This window comes from Candoia aspera, chromosome 7 (assembly GCF_035149785.1).
Source record: "Candoia aspera isolate rCanAsp1 chromosome 7, rCanAsp1.hap2, whole genome shotgun sequence".
NCBI classification, from domain to species: Eukaryota; Metazoa; Chordata; class Lepidosauria; order Squamata; family Boidae; genus Candoia; species Candoia aspera.
Window position 1 is genome coordinate 17,896,143 of NC_086159.1, and position 17,482 is coordinate 17,913,624.

The following is a 17,482-nucleotide window of genomic DNA, read 5'->3' on the forward strand; positions in this document are numbered from 1 at the left end:
CCTCTGCTTGGGATTCCTCTGCTTGCCCAGCCAAGTGAGGAATCTCTGGTAGAGTGCGAGGCTTGGGTTTGTGAGGGAAAATCTGATGGAATCGATGAACCAGCGTTGGTGCATGTACATCTCTGGCATTCTCCCACGTGTGCTCTTCCTCAGGGTACCCTTTCCAGTGTATGAAATATTGGATGCCCCTTCCCCTCCTCCTAGAGTCCAGAATTTCCTCGACTTCGTATTCTTCCTCCCCCTCCACAATTACTGGAAGGGGGGGTATTTGCGATCGCAAGGTACTTGGGGGAGGGTCTTTGGCTAGCAAGGCTCTGTGAAAGACTGGATGGATTTTCATGGATGCTGGTAGCTTTAAGCGATAAGCCACTGGATTTATCTGCTGCACCTCAGTGAAAGGGCCCACAAACTTAGATTCCAACTTCTTGGAGGGTCTGGTAGAGGTCAAAAACTTGGTAGAGAGCCACACTTTGTCTCCTACCACAATCGCTGGCACCTCTTGTCTGTGAGCATCTGCAGCTCTCTTGTAAGCACTCTTTGCCCTGTTCAGCTGCTCCTTTAACAACTCCTGTGCGGCTTGTTGCTCTTTAAGAAAATCAGCCGCGGCTGGAACAATTCCCTGCTGGGAAGAGGTGGGCAACCCCGTAGAGTGCTTGGAAAGCAGACATCTTGGTAGAGAACTGTACAGAATTATTATATGTAAATTCTGCCATAGGGAGTAGGGCTGGCCAATTGTCTTGCTGATAAGTGGTGTAACACCTGAGATACTGCTGTAACCATTGGTTAATTTTCTCAGCTTGCCCATTACTAGCCAGATGATGCAATGATGATAGGTGGATCTGGACCCCTAATGACTGGAAAAGGGCCCTCCAGAACCTGGAAGTGAACTGAGGGCCTCTGTCACTCACCAAGTGATTTACCATGCCTCTATACCTAAAAACATGGTCCATGAACAACTGCGCTGTGGCTTGCGCAGATGGGAGGCCCTTGCACGGAATAAAATGCGCCATTTTAGTGAAAAGGTCTGCCACCACTAGTATGGAAGTCAGCCCCTGGACTGGGGGTAAATCAGTGATGAAATCCATGGAGATTGTATCCCAAGGCTGACTGGGGGTGGGTAGGGGTTGCAAGAGTCCTGTGGGCTTCCCCGGGAGAGGCTTGTCTTGTCTGCAGGTATGACAAGAAGCAACGTAACCCTTTATGTCTGCAGTCATCTTAGGCCACCAGTAGTCTCTCAGAGCTCTATGGAGAGTTTTGAAAACACCTCCGTGGCCTGCCGCTTGATGGTCATGGCAAAGTGTCAGTACTTCTTCCCTCGATCAGGGGGCAATGTATAATCACCCACTATGCCAGAGGATTCCTGCTTCCACATTAAATGGGGAGGCAGTGTCTTGCGGGCCCCTCTGGAGGTCATCCATCCTGGCCCTGGCATACAGGTCCTGTTGCTGCTGAGCTCTGACTCTTGTAAATAGGTCCTCTGCTTGTCTGCCTGCTGCTAAAATCTCTGTTTGGTTCCCCCTCATAGACTGATCAAAGTTGTGAGGTTGTAATATAGTAGCCTGTACCTCTTGGTGAGTGGCGGGGGTTGCCTGAATGGATCAAGACAGGGCATCTGCCAAACGGTTCTGCGCCCCAGGAACATAAGAAATAACAAAATTGAAATGGGAGAAAAACTGGCTCCATCTGATTTGGCATGGGGTGAGGGATCTGGTGTTTTGTAGAAGCTGTAAATTCTTGTGATCGGTGCAAACTTTCACAGGAAAGGCTGCACCTTCTAGCCAGTGCCTCCACTCTTGGAATGCTGCTTTAATTGCTAGCAACTCCTTGTTAAAAACATCATAGTTTCTCTCTGCTGGTGAGAGCATGCGTGAAAAAAAGGCACAAGGAAGCAATGTATTCTCGGTTTTGTTTGTATATTGCAATAACACTGCCCCAATGGCAATATCGGAAGCATCTGAATGCATTATGAATTGCTTCAAGGGATCAGGGTGTTTTAACAGCGGCTGGGATGCAAAGAGTTGCTTGAATTCTCGGAATACTGCTTGCTCCCTCTCCCCCCAAATGAATTTTGATCCTTTCTTCAAAAGCTATGTGAGGGGTCTAGCCCTGTCACTAAATTTTTTTATGAACCGCCTGTAAAAATTGCAGAACCCTAGGAACCTTTGTACATCTTTCACATTTCAGGGGGGTTGCCAAGAGAGAATTGCCTGGACCTTAGAAGGATTCATGGATATGCCTTCTGTTGATACTTGTCATGATCGCCGTTGCGATGTTTGCAACATCATAACGGCTCGCATGACAAAGCGCGGATGCATGTCAATGACCGGAGAGGTGCGGGCGATAAACTGGACAAAGAAGGTAATGGGTTTGGGAGATCTATTGAACAACAAGGTCTCATCGCCCGGTAATCGACCATTGACACCATTGTCAAAGAACTGATCAGGGCGAGGTTCGGAAGGGCGCGTCCGGGCTTTCGAGGAATATCGAGGTCTAATCGCCCGGTAATGGACCATTACCTCGCAGGAAGATAAACAGGACGATGCCCGGGGCGAATGGGGCTGGACGACCTCTCACCTATCAAGTCTTGATGGCCTGTCACTCCGTGGAACCCGTGGGGCACACCCGGGGAGTGTGGGGGTGGAGCGCTGTTTGGCGCGAGACTATTTAATTCAACTTTTGGCACGCTTCCCTCACTCTCAGCTTTTTACTGGTGTGCATTCTATTCTAAATAAAAGCCAGAGCTTAAACTTGATTTAGAGTCGGAGTCTTTTATTTGGTCTTAGGCATTCCTTACAATACTTTATAGCCCAGGAAATGTAATTCAGTTAAATCGAAGAGACATTTCTCTAGCTTGGCGAACAGCTTGTTCTCTCTTAGTCTTTGTAAGACATTACGTACATGGGTTACATGAGTTGTAGCATCCTCAGAGAAAATTAATATGTCATCTAGATAAATCACCAGATACTTATCTAGTAAATCAGAGAAAATTTGATTCATAAATCGGGAAATATGGCTCCTGCATTAGACAAGCCAAAGGGCAAAACAAGGTACTCAAATTTACCAAACCTGGTGTCGAAGGCACTCAGATATTCATGCCCCTCTTTCATCCAGATCAGGTTGTACGCATTCCTGAGGTCCAACCTAGTAAATATGTGTGCTTTCTGTAAGCGATCCAGCAGATCAGATATTATCGGCATGGGATAATTTTCTTTTTTTGTGAGTTTATTGAGGGAACTGAAATCATGTACCACTCTCATGGGTGCCTCCTGGTTTGCCGGTGCCAATGGGTCAGGCTTCTTTGGTACGAAGAAGGTAGGAGCAGACGCTGGGGAAGTAGATGGTCGGATGAAACCCTTTTGAAGATTAGAATCCAAGTAATCCTTTAAGGTGGCTAGTTCTTTGGGGGACATGGGATATTGTTTCCTTGCTGGAATCTTGGCTCCTGGCATCAACTCAATGGTACAATCACAGTCCCTATGGGGGGCTAGTGCTGTGGCCTCTTGTTCGCTGAAAACGTCTGCGAAATCTGCATACTTGGCTGGCAATTGGACCCCCCCTGCTTCCGTGACAGCGTTGGTTGCTGGAGAGAGGAGAGCGGCTTGAATCTTGTGGTGCTGGCATTCCTTAGCTGGGAAGGAGATTGCTCCCATAGTCCTGTTCAACAATGGGTTGTGGATCTTCAGCCAAGGTGTGCCCAGGACTATAGGCACATTAAGTGATGCTGTAACATAAAGTTGGATCCACTCAGTGTGGTCTCCCGTTGTTAGTTGCACAGGTTCTGTGAACCTTCTAATCGGCCCTGCCTTGAGGGACTGGCTGTCAATGGTCTCCACTTCTATGGGACATGGCAATTCTATGGTCGGGATGTGGAGGTCTGTACATCAATAAAATTGGTGGAAGCTCCGGAATCCACGAGGGCCTCTAGCTTGACCTGGTGCTCTGGGTTTACGTGCATTATGACTGGTAAGTAGTAAAAGGATTGCCTGGAATCCTCGGAATGAGCCCTTCTTAATTGATTGATGGTCTCCCTGCTGAGCTCTGTGGAGGGAGACCGACGGAGTTTCCCTGGTTGGAAGTCGAGGTGGAGGTGGCTCTTGGTTCTGCTGCTTGCCCTTGGGCTCTTATGGAATTTGCTTGGCTTCTTGCTGGGCAAGCTCTCACCATATGCCCCAGGACTCCGCAGTAGAAACAGAGGGCTCTCTCTCTCCTTCTCTGTCCCTCAGCCTCGGAGGTAAGCTTCCTGCTTGCCACGATCTGCATCAGCTCCTCTGGTCCTGAGTAGAGAGATGCTGCAGAGAGAGCTGGACATCCTGGAAGCGCTCTGAGGCCCCTGCCTCTCCCCGGCTGCATCTGTCTGAGCTCTTCTAGCCTGGCGTCTACGACCACAGACAGTTGATATAAACCTTCTAGGGTAGCTGGTGTTCCCTGGTGCACTAATTCATTTTTAATTTCCTCATCCAGCCCCTGTTTGAATTGGTCTTTCAAGGCACTCTCATTCCAGTCCAGATCTCCTGCTAACAGCTTGAAATCAGCAATGTAAATTCCCACCCTCTTGTTGCTTTGCTTGAGCTTCCAAATTTCCCGGCTGGCAGTGACCTCTCTGATCGGGTCGTCAAAGTGTGCTCGGAACCCTGCCAGAAAATTCTGGTAGTCGTTGAGAATTGGGTCGTTGTTCTCCACCATGGGAATAGCCCATTTGGCTGCTGGTCCCTTTAGCAGACTTAGAACAAAGGTGACTCTGGTTCTGTCTGTGGGAAACTCTGCTGGTCTGCTGTCGAAAAACATTGTGCACTGTGTGAGAAAGGTTCTCAACTGTCCTGCTTCTCCTCCAAACTTCTCTGGTAGACTGCCCTGGGATCTCAAGACTATTGGTGGAGCTGCTGCTGCTGCTGGCACCGGTTGTGGGTTAATTGGAGCTGGTTGTTGTAACTGCTGTAGCATGGCTGCTTGTAATGTGTTGATCTGGAGATCTACTTGTTGGTGGTGTTGTTGCAGGGCTGCTGCCAATTGTTGGATGGCTTGCTGAATTTCCTGGTTTTCTGAAGACATTTTCCAAATGTCTCTCCTTTATTTTTCTTTGTTCCTCCCTCTTTCGATGGGAGTAAGAGTTTGTTAGGATTGATGTCCTAACAGTCAGAAATCACGCTGAGACGAGGAGTAGGTCTCTAGTGTTTATTACTGCTACATAAAACAGAATCCTAACAAACTGAAGAAGCGTGGGAAAAACCCAGACAGATAAACCCCAAAAGTCAAGGCGGGTCTGATCTGTGTCTCCTTGAATGGCTGCTTAATTCCTCAGTACTACGCATGTGTTTTCCACCCTGGATAGAGGCCCCCTCCTGCTCACCATCAGTACTTATGACATGGGCAGGAAGCTTACATGAGATCACAGGGTTTAGGAGTTCATGCTAAGCAGATGGAAGTTGTATGTATGCCTTAATCAAATAAGTGCTGTCCATGGTCAGGGGTTAAGAGTTCATTCTAAATGGATGGAGGATGTATGCCTTGATCAAATATGCACTGTCCATTGTATAGAAGTGCTGTTTGCTGTCTGTTCAGCACTTCCTTTCCCTTGAAGGAGGGAAGTCCGCTGATTCCAGGTACCCTGAATAAACGTTCTTTGATTCTCCCGCTCTGCGTGATTATTGGCTTATCGCACCCAGTGAACAAACCCAACCACAATCTGCGGCTATCATTAGCATAAGCTTTATTGTTACTCAATATTGTTTTAAAAAAGGTAATGTTTTATATCTGTGTTTGTCTTGTTGCTATATCAACATTTAGCAAACATACAGTATATAAACCTCCCAGAGTCGCTCCATGAGTGAGATTGGCGGTAACTAAATTTGAAGTATAAATAAATATTAAATAAATAAATATATACTGTAGCATTTCATAATCTGGGGTTTCTGGCCCAGACTGCAGCTAAGGAGCAGACAGTTAAAAATAATGCTGAACTTCTTACAGAGACTGAAAGCTATCTTGAAAAAGGGACTTCCACATTTTTTGGGGGCATCTAGTATTATCAGCAAAAACAGAACTATCTATAAATAATGTTAAATCTTAAGGGGCTTTAGGTTATGAAATTAGCATATTTGGTACCTCTTACTGGTTGGAGGTTTAAACCTTGGCTGATCTCTGAAGATTTAAGCTAAGCTGGACCTGGTTAATGCTTGGGAGACCAAAAGGAAATTCTAGAGCTATAGATTAGACTGGAAAGTCATTCAGCCTCCTCCTCCTCCTCCTCAAAGAGGCCAATTGGCAACCACTTCTGTATTACCTGTAGTCCTCATTTAGCGATTGTCTCATGCAGCAACCATTTGCAGTTACAACAGTGATGAAAAAGTAAATTTACGACCAATCCTTACATCCATCCATCCATCCATCCATCCATCCATCCATCCATCCATCTATCTATCTATCTATCTATCTATCTATCTATCTATCTATCAAATTTGTCACCGCCCATCTCCTCCCACTGGAGGGACTCTGGGCGGTTTTACAGACCTGCAAATTTATGACCTTTGCAGGTCTGTAAAACAAAGGAAAGCTGAAGTAAGATCATAAGCACAGTTGTGGTTTAACTTAGTGACCACTTCACTTAATGTCCAAGTTGCCAGTCCCAATTGTGGTCGCTAAATAAGGACTACTTGCATTTCCAAGAAATGTATATTGAAGTGCCCATGTAGGCACCAGAAGCTGAGCTCAATTTGAGGGAATCTTTACCCAGTTTACCAGGTGGAAGGGGTTAAGGTCTAGATCAGTGTTTCTCAAACTTGGGAACTTTAAGATGTGTGGACTTCAACTCCCAGAATTCCCCAGCCAGCTAGGGAATTCTGGAAGGTGAAGTCCACACATCTTAAAGTTGCCATGTTTGAGAAACACTGGTCTAGATATCTCAGAAAGAATGGAGTTTTCCCTCCTGCTATATTTATACTAGATCTCAAGCTTCCTGACCAGGACCTGGCTGTATAATCACCTCTGACACTTAATTCTTAGGCTTTACTTGGCAGCAGACTCACAGATGTGGCTAGGCTAGATACAAATCTTTATAGCTGAGAAGAATCAGGCCATGCACAACATGCATTGCCACTGTAGTACAAAGATGTCAAGGACTTGTACATATTCTCAGGGGTTTAAATCTGAGTGTTTCTTCTACCTAAACTTCTGATACTTGGCATGGTGAATTGTTGATACCTGAAGCCAAGTGACTGCTGAATGTTTACATAATGGCCATCGTTGGCCTGGGAACTTCTGGTTACTACCTCTTCCTTACATGTGGGTAATGTAGCATTTAGTAGTGTGCCAACTGTAGTTAGACCCTCAGAATTACGCTAAATTACTATTATAAGACAGGAATGGGTAATCTTCATTCTCAGGGCCACCTGTAATACTTGAGCCCCTTTTTTATGGTCCCCTAGACTTTCCCCTGGCCATTACTGCTGAAAATTGGGGTATAATTTTTTCATCTATTTGAGGCAAGAAGCACATTGTAGTGCAAGTCCTATAACAGGCTTAACACAGTTTTAAAAAGCTAACCTCCCTAAAAAATGAGCTTCCACACATCCTATATCATTGCCTCACCCACTGGGACCCTCAGGTTTCTGGAAATGTTCAATGCAATATCCCAGACAACAAAAAGTTTTAGGAGAAACCAAAAATTATAGGATAATTCAAACTTGAAATTAGGAAGGCAGTTGTTTTACTAGAGATTCAGGGCAGAGTGCAAAATGTATTCCTAAGACAAATTAATTACATGAAATTAAATATTAAATTTAATATTTAATATAAATAAAACAATAGTAAATAATAGTAAAAAGATTTAAATTGTTTAATTTATTTAACATTGTTAATTTGTTTAACATTGTTTAATTTGTTAATTTGTTGAACAAATTAATTTGTTTAATTTGTTTTTTTTTTAACATGTAAATGTTAAACAAAATTAAACATTGTTTAATTTGTTTAACATTTACATGAAGCTGCTGGATGAGGTAATCTGTCAGACCAGGGTTAGGTGCTGTCCATATGCTGATGATGCTCAACTTCACATCTTAACCCCAGGCTGAACGATAATGCCATCAAAAATCTGTCCAGATGTCTGGAAGTTGTTCATAGGAGGATAGGGAAGAACAGGTTGAGGTTTAATCCCAACCAGATGGAGTGATTTGGGGATTTTAAATCAACTGATTCCAGAGAGATTTCAGGTTCAGTTCTGGACAGGATTGTGCTGCCCTGTACCAAACTGGCTTGTAACTTGGGTGTCTTCCTGGACTCATAGTTCCTGCTTGACAAGGAAGTGGCAGCAATGGTCAGGTGGCACCTTTGTACAGCTTCAGAGCCAGTTTGGTCTAGCGGTTAAGCCAACAGGCTAGAAACCAGGAGACTGAGAGTTCTAGTCCCACCTTAGACATGAAAGCCGGCTGGGTGACCTTGGGCCAGTCACCCTCTCTCAGCCCAACCCACCTCACAGGGTCACTGTTATGGGGAAAATAGGAGAAGGAAGGAGTATTAGGTATGTTCACCGCTTTGAGTTATTTATAAAAATAATAAAGGTGGGATAGAAAATAAATAAAATAATAATAAATATTCAGTTAAATGCATGCATGCACGCACACAAAGACATACCAAATTAGAGGCTTTGCTTACAGTCACACAGGCCTTAGTCACCTCTTGATCGGACTATTGCAATGTGTTCTACATGGAACTGCCCTTGAAGAACATTTGAAAGCTACAGGTGGTACAGAATGCAGCAGCCTGATGTCAAGGTAATTGGCGGAGAAAACCACGCTAAGTCAGATTGCAACTCTAGTTCCTTTATTGTTTTCTACCACATACAGAATCTTGCCAGACTAAAGGCTCCTTAACTGAGTTAAAGGGAAAAATACTCTTGGGAATCTAGGGCAGTGCTAGTCTAACTTTCTTCCTCGGCTCCCCCGCATTCTCCAAGCTGTGCAAGCTGTGAGAATGTTTATCAGCCTGGAATGGGCTCTCTTCTTCCCCAGCTCTGACTCCATCATACCTGGATAGCTATAGGCACTTCTCATTGCTCCCATATAACACCATTGTTGCAGGAGTTGTACTGGTTACCAGTCAGCTTCTCGGTGTGTTTTTTGGTGACTGTGCTTTTTCCCTCAAGCTCCTCAAGCTGTTAATCGTGTTTTGCTGAACGTATTTCATTCCCAGGTCTTATACAGGTGACTTTATCAGTTGTCTTTTTTGTTTTTATCCTGACTTATGGAGGGGAACTAGTATGCAGCTCAGAGTTGGTTCTGATTGGAGCAGCTTATATGCTTCATAAAACAAACAAACAAATGTTTGTATGTATGTTGGGTTCTTGGTGCTCTCTGAGCTTGGTCGTTTTCCTACAGATGTTTCATTACCAGGCTAGGTAACATCATCAGTGCATGGGAGAGTGGACTTTGCTGGCTGTTTAGATATAGGTCACTTGCTCTGCCAATCTCGTTGAGCCATAGTTTCTTCCTTGATGGTTCCTTGATAAGGGTATTGTTTCTTCCTTGGTTGTTTATCCAGTGCTCTTTCCTGCTTAATCAGCTGTTGGCTGCTAGGGAGGATGTATTCTGAGCTGTTTCCTGCCTTCCTTGACTCTTGGTTGTAGCTTTTAAACAGTATGTAAATGGGAGTTTATCTCTGCGTGTCTGCTGATGGCTGATTTATCAAAATGCCAAGCTTCCAGGCATTCCTTAGCATTTTTGGATTTGGCTTGATCTAAACTGTCAACAGTTTCCCAGTTGAAATTGTGGCTGAATTTGTCTATGTGTTCAGAAATTCAGGACTTTTCTTAGGTGACCACAGAATGTTAACTGTAATCTTTGTGGTTCTCAGGAGAATTGGTAAGATTCTGAAAGACTGAAGGACAGCAAATGCTTTCTCTGTCTTCAAAAAAGGGAAGAAAAAAAGACAGATTACTTGATGCATCATGATGATGTTACCTAGTCTGGTAATGAAAGTTCAAAGAACACCTAGAATCCAACATAAACATTTATCATAAATAAATACTTATTAAAGCCTACTGTTTTATTTATGTTTAAATAGAAGCCAATCAATGCATTGCCACACTCATATTCACAAGTTCTCCTAGTGCAGTCATAACAAACAGAGGATAAAAAAATTCTGCCTACACAGAGCTTGCTCATCAGATTAGAATCCATGGTCCACCCCACTCGGCCTGCATATCGCAAGAGTTAACCCCCTCCCAAATCCCAAGGGGAACCTTTTATCTCTTAAGGTTCTTATCCTTAGGGCTTTTAATTTTTATTTAGTACTTACTGTATATGCGTCAGTATTGTGTCTATAATCAGCATAACTTAAGGACCATACATAAATCTTAATCCTTCCTACATGCAATTCTTTTGCTCTGCAAGCTGCCTTCTTCTGGCATTTTCTCCTTTGCAATAATTATAAGGGATCGAGGGAGCTGAAAGAATATTTTGCCCTCTGATTTATTTAGCATACAAAAACGTCTTTGCTTCAGCATACTATTCTCGTTTTTGCTTCCACAGCAATCACTATACTTGGAACAGCTGATCATCTATGTATACATAAGGTTAAGAAAACAGGGAAGTAAAAAAGCAAAGCAGTGAATTTCATAAGGGCCAAGGGATTGAATCATCGCCAATTCCTTAAAAGTATGGCTGCTGATTATGGGGACATCATTTACTTTTCTGAAGTACGGCAACTAAGTTGGGGAAAATGCTGAAAAGATTTTATGATTTGCAAAATGAAATCAAGTTGTTTATGGAATCAAAAAGAAAATTTGTGCCAGAACTTGAAGATGAAAAATGGCTCACAGATTTAGCATTTTTGGTGGATTTGACCGCTCATTTAAATGAGTTAAACATGCCTCTTCAAGGTGAAAACCAACTTATCACTGCAATGTTTCAAACCATAACAGCGTTTGAAATGAAACTTTAAGTATGGCAAGCTCAAGTTATGGAAAATAATTTTATACATTTTAATACATTAGCTAAACACAGTCCTGTGAACAGCAAGAAATATGCAGCCTTGCTTTTTGGTTTGATACAGGAATTTGAGAACAGGTTTCAAGATTTCCGGAAAAATCATCAATATTTTGGTATATTTTCAACTCCATTTTCAGTCGACATAACTACATTGCCTCCGAATTTTCAGATGGCATGCATAAGAGTTGCAATCAGACATTCAACTCAAAGAAAAATTTGATCATGTCTCTCTACTGGACATTTATAAGACCTATCTTCCCAGAGAAAAAATATCCCTCGCTTCACAAGCACGCCTTATTCATGACATCGCTTTTTGGCAGCACGTACATTTGTGAGCGACTACTTTCAAGGATGAAGCACACGAAGAGTGAAATTAGAATTAAAATTTCTCACAAGCACCTTGAGAACTCACTGCGCATTGCAACCACTTTCATCGAACCAGACACTGGTGCATTAGTTTCTCAAAAACAAGGTCAAATATCCCACTAGTTTTATGTTGCCCTCTGTGAAGTTCTTGATCTTTATGCCCCAAATCCAGCAACTCACAGCACAAGCCACTAGAGATATGCGTAGTTCTTTTTTGGGACTCTGTTAAAGCCACAAATGGGGCCTACTTCCTCACACCTTCTCTTTTAAGCCTCCTGCCTTCTGCTTCTGTCCTGCCCCTCCGGGAGAGGTCCTCCTTTGTTTCAGACTGTCTAAAATAAACGAGTAGCTGCTGAAGAATTCTCGTGTCCTGTGTTATTGGAGATCTTGAGGGTCTGAGCAGTTTCCAGGGAATTTTTCATTATAATTGTGAATGTTCTGATGAATGTCCACACTGTTGTTGTAATTATTAGTGATTATATGGCAAGATGTAGTAGAATTACAAAAAGTTAAGAGGATGTTCTGTACCTTTGTCATATACATGGTTACACAACTTTAGCAAGGTCAGTTTAGAAGTAGGTCACTTGGAGGGTAATTGTTTTTACAGACCTAAACAAATAATGCCAAGTCTATTGATCTATGGACACTGATTAAATATATAAATGACAGTGATATAGCATGCTTTGTGTAGAAATAATATAAAAGAGGAAGCTCTACTTGTGTTCGGGACTCTCCCCTTTAGCGAAGAGTCTCCGTGTTATTCAGAGCTCTGAAATAAAGTGGAAAAAACCTGATCTCTGTCTTGGTGTTTTAGTGGGCTGCACCAAGTCCTGAACCTAATCAAGGGGGGCTAAACTTGACACCCATCAATCTCACCAGACAAAATCTAGCTAATCCCTATTTTGGGACCAACAAAACAGAACAACACTTAAGATTTGTGGTTTTGATGATTAGAAAAAAAAACTGGACTATAGAAAAAAGTGAGCTTTTTTTTGTGATCATGGAGTAAGAGTTAATTTTGTAATTGTACTTATATTTGTTGCAGAAGAAATCTGACCCTTCTATTTCTTTCTGTTCTCTTTTTGCATTTCTTGCTTGCTTGTGTTTGGGTCGAGCCAATAGACCCAAGGTGCCAGGTTCAGGACTTGGTGCGAGGCGAACAAAACACCAAGACGAAAATCAGACTTTTTAAATCCACTTTATTTCAGAGCTCTGAATAATATGGAGACTCTCCGCTAAGGGGAGTGTCCAAAGGAAGCCACAGACTCCCGCTTTTATACTATTTTGAGACAAAAGAAATACAATCAGCTCACAGCTGGATTCTTACAATTTCAGCAATTTTGGGAACAGATCAAGAACAAACTTATCACAAACATATCAATCTTGTATGTCCTGTCAGCTACCCAAGCCATGACCCACCTTATCAGAGTGGCCACATCCGGCCTCTTTCATCTCTGCTCTAGGATCAAGCTATACAAGGAAATCACAAATCATACAGTTATCTTCAAGGATACCAAGAAATTAATCACAAAACATATAGTTGTGTTCCGAGATTACAAAAGCAAGCAAGGAAATCATAAAGCATACAGCTGTTTTCAAAGATTACAAAAACATGTCATTGAGTAAAAGTATATCACTTCTGACAAGGACATTGAATACAGGTTTCAGCACAAACACACATATTCTCATATGCAGGCTCATTATCAGATTCTGACCCAGTGTCAGTTCCCTCGGTTTCAGCTTCTACCATTTCAGTTCTCATAACTTGCTTGCTCTTCTTATTACTTTGTGTTAGTTTTTATGTTCTTTGTAAAACTATTAATTTAAAAAAATATATAGATTTTCAACAGTATGACCAGGCTGGTCTGAAGATCCGGAGGCCGGACCATCGAGGGCTCAGTTCCGCGTCTGCTGCTCTTCTAGCCTTTCCTACGGTTCGGGTTGTCTTCAGCCAAAAGGCTCGCTCTCAGCTTCCGGTTCTGCAAGAGAAGAGGCCTTCAGCAAAACACGGCTGGCCTCCGGGCCTGTAGGCTCGCCAGTCCTCGGCGACATCTTTCAACGTTCCTTCCTTTTTCTTTTTTTAGGGTACTCTTTCCCCCTTTTATTCTTCCGCCCAAGCTTCTGCAGGGGCTTGCTGCTGAACCCGGGCGGACCCCGCAAGGGGCCAACTAAGATGGATTCAGGAACCGACGATGGATCCGGGCCGCGCCTCTGGATGGCCGGCTTAGGGGCCATCCTTCCCGGTTCCCCTTCCCAAACCGCTGCGTGTCACAAGAAAGGAGCCGGCCCGGCGCTGCGCGGTCGCGACAGCAGAGCGCGCTCGCGGAGCGCTGCACAAGCTGGAGCCGGGAGCCGGCGACAGCTTGCCCTCCCGCGGGAGGCTTGTTTTTCTCCTCCCTCGCCTCGTGGGCGGTCCCACGTGAAGCGCGGGAGGAGGAGCGAGGGCTTGCTCAGACTTCTCGGAGCGGCGGCTGAAGTGCTGAGAGGGGTCTCTTCTAAGAAAGCCGCGGCTTCTCCTCTTCCTGCTCCTCCTCGGCCTGATCTGTGCCGCCGCCGCTTCCCTCGCTAGCCCGGCGCGCGCGCTTTAAAAGTGGCTCTTGCCGCTGCGTCCTCTTCCTTCCCGAGAGAGGGAGCAGCCTTGGAGGGAGGGGGCTCCCCGCTCTCTGGTCTTGGAAGCTCGGCCCCCGGGGTGGCGCGGCGTGGCGGCGCGCGCCCTCTTCTCCGCGTCGGCGGACGCCCCGCTTGGCCAGAAGGGTAGGTGGTGCCTCGGCCGGCGAGTTAGAAAGGAGACCGGAGGGGCGGGGGGCGGAAAGGAAAGGAAATTGCCTGAGTTCAAAATGCCGAGCGGGGAGCGGGGCGGGGAGCTCCACTCCCGACGGTTAGCGCGCTAGCGGGGAAGGAGGCTCCTCTGATGGCTTGCTGGCCCTCCCCTGCCCGTCCCTCAGTTTCCAGGCCTGGCTTTTCTGCTGCTCCTTGACTTGCCTCACAAGGAGCTGCCCAGGGAAGGGACTCGTCCCGGATGCTATTTTTTTAAATTTCTATCCCACCTTTATTATTTTTATAAATAACTCAAGGCGGGGAACATCCCTATTATTCCTTCCTCCTCCTGTTTTCCCCACAACAACAACCCTGTGAGGTGAGTTGGGCTGAGAGAGAGCGACTGGCCCAAAATCACCCAGCCAGCTTTCATGCCTAAGGTGGGGCTAGAACTGACAGCCTCTTGGTTTCTAGCCCAGCACCTTAACCACTGGACCAAACTGGCTCTTCTAATTTTGCCTCTCTCCAGAAATAGAAGAGCATTGCCATACTAATGGGAACTTTCTCTCTCTCTCTCTCTCTCTCTCTCTCTCTCTCTCTCTCTCTCTCTCTCTCTCTCTCTCTCTCTCTCTCTCTCTCTCTCTCTCTCTCTCTCTCTCTCTCTCTCTCTCTCTCTCCTTCTCTCCCTCTCCCTCCCTCTCCCTCCCTCTCTCTCTCTCTCTCTCTTTTTGCACACGCAGCTGTGCAAAAGAGTTCAAAGCCGGGGCCAGGAGGCCTCTAGCCCTCCCTGGAGCAGAAGTCAGGACACCAGCCAGCCCACCCCCCCAGGGAGGACCACTGCTGGTGCCTGAAGGATGGAAATGATGTGCCTCTGAAATTTGGCGCTGCTTTGGAGAATGGGTAGAAAGTGAGTGGCATTTCCATTGGGCTCTTGAAGCACCCATCTACAGTATATCTATATTCTGTCATTTTTGCACTTTCTTATCACATGCTTAAAAGGTTTCTCTCGATGGAGTAGCTGAAGTCTAGCATAGCTGGAGGATTGGGGCTTGGAATGGCATACAGGGTTATGCGAGTATAGTGCCTTTGCAGCTTAAGATTCATGGCTATAAAGTAGGATGTTTAAGAAAAGCTGAAAGAAGGGGTTATATATGGGTTGACTAGTATAGATCTTGATTAAGTATGCATCTAAGACCACTATGCAAAGTAATGAGTAGACACCAATAGAAGGTAGAATGGTTGTGTAAGCTATTTGGACCAATTCTAAGATGAGGAAGTTGATTGGCCTCGCTCCAGCATGATGAAAGCCAAAGCAAAAGCTGTGTGTACCAATCAGAAAGCTTCATTTGAAAGATGGGGACCAACAGCCTGGATCCCAAGACACCATAAAGCACGCCAGTCCTTGGGTGAGAACGGGGTGGGGAATCTCCAACTCAGCTATTTCAGACCTCCTTGCTTTGCCAGACAGATAATCAGTTGGGTTGACCGCCTGATTGAGACCTGCACTTCGATAATTTGAATTTGGATTTTTATTTAGATAAAACATTGAGTTAGGTCTTCTTCTGTATTTGTTTTAATGAACTTACTTTATGAGATGTTGCCCTATTCTTAGTAAACACTGAATTACATTTAAAAAAAATTTTGGTCCAACAAATGTAATTACTGTGGAAAGGTGAAAAATGTGTTTCACAGGCTTCCCCTAGGGGAGTCAAAATTTGCAAGATGGCAGATGTTGTGGTGTGATAGAAGCACTGCCAGCTTTGTACATATGTGCAACATCAGCACATGTACAAAAGGGGCAAGGCTTCAGTCACAACACTGTGCCCACCATCTTACATATTTTAACACGCCCCCTTCTCTGCAGTTGCTGCTAGAGTGCTTGAAGCTGATTGTAAATTTGACAGGATATAGCAGTGCATGTACCTTTCAGCAAAGCTGGGTAAGGTTTTACACTCAATTCTCTAGTGCCTGCATAGTTAATTTTTTGCCATAAATATTCTATCCCAGGAATGCAGACTAGAATCTTATCTCAAATTATAAGTTAGAATGGATATGGACTGTGCACTAATTCAATGCCCTCAGAAAAGGATGTCTGGGTTTTTTTGGCTATCGAGGCCTGTGGGATTATAATTTTCTGGGAAGGTAGTCATTTCATTGGGTTGTCTATCCTCATAGTTAGTTTCATCTCAACCATGCCATAATAAGAAAGCCTTCAAATTTATTAGGCCACTCATTGGCCTACTAAATTGAAGTTTAGTAAATAAATGATTGACTGTTGGGAATAACTTCTAGATCTACCATGGTCCAGATATGTGCAACCAGATCTAGTCACCATACTATAACAGACAATACCAGAAAAATAAAGTTTGAGTCTCATCCAGTAAGTTGATCTTGTACTATCTCTTCCTGTCTTTATCTTAGTCAAGCAGTGATGACTGGCTTAGAAATAATTGTAGCTGTGATTTCTCCCTGCCAGTGACATGTTCTTATTTTCCTTTAGGGTTCTACAGCAACCTACCCAGCTGGTGCCCTCCAGATGTGCATAAAGTGTTTGTGCTGCCTGTGGTTGACAGGAACTGTAATCCTGAAAAACAACTGGGGAGCACCAATTTGGAAAGGCCTTAAGGCTGAACATAACTTCTACTATTTTTCATAAGAATCAGTTTGACTTTTGAGGGCAGAGAATCTGGATAATGAAAACATGCGGCATCAAAAACGTCCTAGGTCATGTTGAGTTATTGTTAGTATTTCTCTGGAGACCTGATCATTTCCCTCTCTCACAGATGTGACTCCTTGATCATCTTGGTAGGGCCTTGCTTCTTCCTAACAATAAACATGAATTGAAAGCAAGGCCATAACAGCCTGTACTGTACTGGGCTCATGGTTTTAGATGTATTACAAATATGTGTACGTTTAGAAGACTTTTGTTGCATTGGTTGATCTTTGTGCTTCATTACATATTTCCTTTTGAATCACTGTTACTCAAATATGCAGGAAACTAGATGGTTCAGTGAAATTCATTTTCTAAAAGTAAAACCAAATTGTAGAATTGATCCTGAAATTGTTGAATTTGGAAGTGAGTGTGTGCTGGGGAGCTGAAGCCATATCTAGATGATAAATGTAATATTTGTATACTTTGGATATCTCATCCCAGTCCTCTGCATCAGTGTTTCGAAATAAGCTTTGCTTCATTTAATGGGAGTTACTTTCAAGTAAATATGTGTAAAATTGCAGGTGTGCAGCACAGACCTCTGCATGTTTTCTTGAAAGTCAGTCCAACTGATTTCACTGGGACTTACTCCCTATGGTATGTATGATTGCAGCCCTCAGCTGCTAATTATAATTGTTCCTCCATTTATAGGAATGTCGAGGGCTATATT

The 17,482-nt window shown here is 44.0% G+C and overlaps 1 protein-coding gene and 1 long non-coding RNA gene across 2 annotated transcripts in view; one reads left to right on the plus strand and one right to left on the minus strand.

Moving 5' to 3' along the window:
- The window catches only part of LOC134501360 (uncharacterized), a 425,249-nt gene that overhangs the window by 217,662 nt on the left and 190,105 nt on the right, over positions 1-17,482 (minus strand). The gene's annotated exons all lie outside the window — the stretch shown is intronic.
- The window catches only part of RESF1 (retroelement silencing factor 1), a 29,343-nt gene continuing 25,792 nt past the window's right edge, over positions 13,932-17,482 (plus strand). The window contains exons 1-2 of the mRNA XM_063309263.1: positions 13,932-14,099; positions 14,843-15,009. The gene's annotated coding sequence lies outside the window, so the exon portion shown is untranslated. The remainder of the gene's footprint in view (positions 14,100-14,842; positions 15,010-17,482) is intronic.